The sequence below is a fragment of the Quercus suber genome, unplaced genomic scaffold (assembly GCF_002906115.3).
Source record: "Quercus suber isolate HL8 unplaced genomic scaffold, Cork oak 2.0 scaffold_124, whole genome shotgun sequence".
Classification (NCBI taxonomy): domain Eukaryota; kingdom Viridiplantae; phylum Streptophyta; class Magnoliopsida; order Fagales; family Fagaceae; genus Quercus; species Quercus suber.
This window is the reverse complement of record NW_027069588.1, coordinates 533,298-539,294: the sequence shown is the minus strand read 5'-3', so window position 1 is coordinate 539,294 and position 5,997 is coordinate 533,298.

The following is a 5,997-nucleotide window of genomic DNA, read 5'->3' as shown; positions in this document are numbered from 1 at the left end:
AACATAATTCTTAAAATCATTTTCACTCAAGAGAAAAAGAAAACAAAAATTTCTTTTCTTTTCCGGAAAATATGTATTTCCGGAAAACGTTTTACCGAAACAAACACAGCCTTGCATTTTGATGGAACATTTTAGGGGAAACAACCATCAATAACAATTTGAAGAAGAATCCAATTCAGGAACCCAAAGATGAAACTGAAAGTAGCAAATGTTTCTACATTACTGGTGCTGTGGAGTGGTGGTTCTGCTGAGACGGTGTGGATTTGAAAGTAAGAAATCTTAGACGGTTTCATTTCCTTAGACGGTGTCATTTTCTTGACCTTGTAACTTGTACGAATCCATGACAGGAAGGGCTAGGTTTTTAGGCTTTTGGCCATTTCAACATTTTTTTTTTTTTTTTTTGAGAGAACATCATTCAATAAACATGCTTAATTGCAAAAATAAAGGTAAAATTTTGAGAAAAAAAAAATGAAGAATACTGTTAATTGTTCATGTAAAAATATAAATCTAAAATGTATTAGAGTTAAGTACATTATCTTTTATATTTTGTTTGTTTCGGTGATAATGTTTTCTAGAAAATGAGTCATTTTCCAAAAAATGTTTTCTATAAAACTATCTTATTTTCTTATGTCTAATAGTAACCTTAAATGAGTTGAAAAACAATCTTTTAACTTCTCTTATTTAGTTTACTGTGATATAGAGTTGTTTTTCAAAAAAAAAAAAAATAGTGAAAAACAATATTTAAAAATAAGTCGTACTTTTTACGGTGACCAAAAATAGTTTTACTTTGACTCATTTTTTCTAATGCTACCAAACACTAGAAAACACAAAAACCTATTTTTACACAATATTTTCCATCAAAACAACTGGAGCGTAAAAAATAAATCATAAAAATATCTAAGATAAAATAAAGTTTAAAACAGAACTTCCAATAAAAAATAAAATGAAGTTTGATTAAAATTTTGGCCCTCCCAATATCAAAACAACTTTTTTTTAGAGGAACATTACAACAATTTAATAATAATAATATTATTATTACAACTTGACAAATTCAAGCCAAGGTGGCGATTTTTGATGTCCATGGTTGTATTGTTCAACATATAATTGATTGAGTCCTAGCGATTATAGGACTTAGTTTGCTGACTTTGGATTACTCATACCTAGCGGACTTTCATCGGTTATACATATAATTGTGTTTCGGCTTACTCAATGTGGCTTTCTCTATATTTGTTTGAAAGAGCTCCTTGGGTGTGTAAGTTGGCAAATTTAGATCGGGTTGATTTTGAATTGCGCTCAAGTTAATTAATTATTCCAGTAATGCAAAGGTCTAATTTAACATTTGATGCTTGCAACTATGTCACAAAAATAAAATGCAACGGAAAATAAATTGGACACATGCAATCTAGTTATGGAGATAAAACCCTTAACTGGAAAAACCTTACGGATGGTATGTAGCTTACCACAAAATTGAAGAATTCACTAAGACTAAAATGGAAGTTTACAATACAAAATATCATAATCCTAGCTAGTATTGCTACATGCAATACAACTTTCTCTCTTGATTGTACGTAACTCCAACTCAGTTGGACTCTTCTATCTTGTGAATCTCTTCAACGATGCATGGATATTCAATCTGTGTCTAATTTACCATAATAACATCTTAGTCTTGTTCGAGAACTTCATTGACAACACTTCTTGATCTTTCAATTTAGTTTCGGAGATGATGTTTGATATAGACCCTTGGCACATAGTTGTCCTCTTCATAGATTGTTCCCTTATATATGTTTATGATGACCTAGTATGTCTTTAAAATTTAAATATATTTTGGGACCCTAGTGCATGGATCCTTCGGTCTCTAGTCAAAGAAAATCTATTAGGTTTCGGAAACATGATATACAACCTCCTCTAGTCATGATCATAGGCCATAGCCTAGAAAGACAGTTTGCACAAGCCTCAATCAGTCAAGCGGAATTGAAGTTGGACTTGAGGCAATAGAAACTTCAAATTATGAGTAGTTTATTGTGTTTCAACGTATATCTTCAAACGCTTTAATATTGACACTAAAATTTCTAACTCAATTACGTTTGAAACAAGGTTTTGGTTACAAATTTTGCTAAAACACAATACATTTGACCTTAATTAGTTGTATTTAGGTTTTGGGTTTTATGAGAGTTTCATTTGTATCACTTCTATAAATCTTTGTGTTTCTTATGTAATTGTCTTTTCTATTTGTCATAAACCCACTATTATTTGGTTACTCACATAGCAAATAAGTATCAAAACTTTAGCTATCTTAACCATCCCCATTGTCACATGTTAAAAATGCTCTGATATTATGTTAAATAAATTGAAGGTAATAAAATAGTGTGACTAGAAGCATAAAAGAGAAGAAAAAAGAACACAAGAGAATTACATAGTTCAACATGACAACCTATGTTACATCAAGTAAAATTGGGTTTGGGCCCTGAGTATTGGGCTAATATTTCTAACAAGTACATATTCCACTAGAGTTATAAAGCTTTTGACAGTTGTATTAAATTGAATAGAGCTTGGAGTTGCAGAAGATGAAGTTGCTGATACAAGAGATGCTAAACTACAGTCGTATAGTATCAGTTTTGTATAAACAGTGTGTTTATGTTTTATTTATGAGTTTAAATTCTATAAGGACGTGGTGTAAAACCCATGTTTTACCCCTCCAATCCCAACATGACACATCATCTTATGACATATTTAAGAATAAACACAATCACACTTAATCAATTCTAATACCCATATATAAATCCAACCAAATTGGGAATCTATTAAGATGTTATTAGGTGTGGTAGGATGTATTGAATTTTAATAAATTTTAAGTAAAATGCTAATGTGGCAATCATTTATTGGATGGTGTAAAACATAGATTTTACACCCCATCCTTATAGAATTTAATCTCTTTATTTATTAATTTAGAGGTTAGTTGTTTTAGCTGACATATGTCATTCTATGATTTGTTCCATAGTTAGTGGGAAGTTCGTTAACTCTTCCTAATTTACCGCTCTCTGTAATTTGGTGCATATAATCAGAATCTTCTGCAATCTAATTAATTAATCAGCATTTTTACAATTTACAAATCTCCCAGAGCTTTTATATTCTCTCTCGGTACCTAACCTCCATTTTTAATTGAGCATCTCTCTTTTTTAATTTAACTTGTAACTTCGAAATCAAGACGCATGCATGTGCTTGCTTGGTAGAGTGTTTAATTTAACCAACTTTCAAATAAAAAATAAAACTTTCAAAATCATGACGTATGTGCATACGGACGTGTTTAAATTTATTAACTTGTAAATTTCAAAATCAAGACGTATGTGCTTACGTTGATAACTTTTTGTCGGTGTTAGTGTAGACTGTTAGGGATCCTGTCCCTCGTTGAAATTGAAAACTCTTTTCTTTCTTTTTTTCTAATTACTTTCCTTATTTTTTTTTTTTACTGCTATTTCATTGATGATACTCTGAAAGACCAGAAAAATAAGTCATCTTTGTCATTGTTAACAACTGTGTTTAGTTGTAGCAGATAAAAACCTTACATGTTCACCATTATTATCCTCTTGCACATTTCTTTCTTTCTTTTCTGAACTCTTGCATATCTCCCGTCAATAACCATTCATTTATTGTTTCAATATTGTATTTCTATAAGAAAAAACTTCTTGGTGCATACCCCATCCATACCAATATAATAGACATGCTTGGGTATATTTATAGAAATTTACTAGATTTAATTTTAAGATTTCAAATGTTGATGTTATTCTTTCCATTGTCAAAAAAGCAGGATTGGGTCAAATACTACTTACTTTGCTCATAGGTGAGTATTCTATCTCAAAAAATTTGTTTGCATGATAGTATAAATGGACTATGAAATCCAATTGCACGAGTAATTATACCAGTGATGATGACACAGGTAGAGGAATAAAGAAAATGAAAAGCAAAAATTATTGAATTTCTGAAGAAGATAGCTTAATTTCCATTCCAATAATAGACATGCAAGGGAATATATATTATAGTTTTAGAATAATGTCTAAGTTAAATTTTAATTTTTTGGAGAATCAAATACGCACACACATAAGGGAAAGGCAAAGAGAAAGAGATATGACTAAGTTAATTTTGATGTTCCAACTGATGTTATTCTTTTCTTTTGTCTAAAAAGCAGGATGGTATGAAAGTCTATATAATTTATTCACAGGTGAGGTTTCTGTTTCAGTCTCTCTCTTTTTTTTGCTAAACAGTTTCTAACTCAAAAAAGTTTGAGCGATAGTAATAAATTTTAATATAGAATGGACAATGAATGAAAGAATGAATAATTTGTGCCTCCAGTCACTTTAAAAAAATTGCTACTATTACACCCAAAGTACTACTTTTACCGTTTACTACTACCACACTATTTCATAATTTACCTCATGTCTCACCTCTTAATTTTTTTCATTCAACCTATTAGAATAATATAAACCAGCCAAGAGAGAGAAATGATTAAAGAAATATCCACTTTAGCACGCTAAATGGAGGCCTCTTTTTAGTATTTTGTGGGTTAAAAAGCCTAAAATAGCATTTGGTTTGTTTTAGCACATCAGATACTAAAATGCTCTGATGTGCTAAGACACAAGTAGAGGAATAACCATGTAATTAGGCAATTGGTTGATCTCAATCTTTTAGGCTTGAGGAATGGAAAGTAAAAATTATCGAATATCTTAAGAAGAAAGCTTCTTGGTGCATTTTCCATCCATTAAGATGTAATAGACATGCTTAGAAATATTTGTTGTAGTTTTTGTATAATGACAAAATTAATTGTAAAGTTCCAAACGCTAATGTTAGAGCATTTGTAGCAGTGAACCTAAAATTTTAGCTATTTAGCTACACAAAAAGCCATTTTATCTATTTTACCTACACATATACTGCAACAGTGAATCTATTTTAGCTTTTAACTCAATAAAATAATAAAAACACTACAATAAAATAATATTTCCACAACAATAAAATAATATATCAGCCTATCCAAAAAAAATCCACATCACGAATCAGAACCACCTCTACCATCAGCCACAGCCACCACTAAGACCACCACAACCACCACCACCAGCCCACAGCAGTTTTTTTTTTTTTTTTTAAAAAACCCCAAATCTCCAATCTTTTTCCTCAACCACAGCCACAATCACAGCTACAACGACCACTAACACCACCACCACCACCACCACCACCACCAGCCACAGCAGGAAAAAAAAAAAAGCTCAAATCTCCATCTTGTTCCTCAACCACAACCACAATCACAGCTACACCCACCATCCACACCACCACCACCAATCCACAGCAGGAAAAAAAAAAAACCACCACGAGCAAGCACTCCAATCACATTGGCAAGCTGGGTCGGCGATCCGCAGTGAGAGAGTGAGAGGCCGAAGTGAGGCTGATCGGCGACTTGGGGACCGGACCGGTAGTGAGAGAGAGTGAGAGGTCGGAGTGAGGAGTGAGGCCGGAGTGAGGCTGATCGGCGGCTTAGGAGACTAGAGTTGAGAGAGTGAGAGACCGGAGTGAGAGAGTGAGAAGCCGGAGTCTTTGAGAGAGATTTTCAGAGAATAGAGAAGAGATGAGAGTGAATGAGAGAGAGGGAGAGAGAGAGGCATTATTTTAATAACCAGCAGATTAAAAAAAATATATATATATATATATATATATTTTTTTTTTTACCTTTGAACTACAGTGCACATTTATCTTTAGATTTGCACTGTAGTGGAGAAGCAAAAAATTTTGCTTATAGCTCCACTACTGTGCGTGGGCTTCTTTTGTGTTCAGTGGTGCTAAAAAATAGCAATATAGCTATTTAGCACAACTGCTGTGAATGCTCTTATTCTCTTCTTTGTGAAAAGCAGGAAGGTAGACTCTTGGGCGCCCACTTAAAAATTATTTATATATAGGTCAGCTTTCTATCTCATAGAAGTTGTTGTTGTTGTCGGTTTTTTTTTTTTTTTTTTT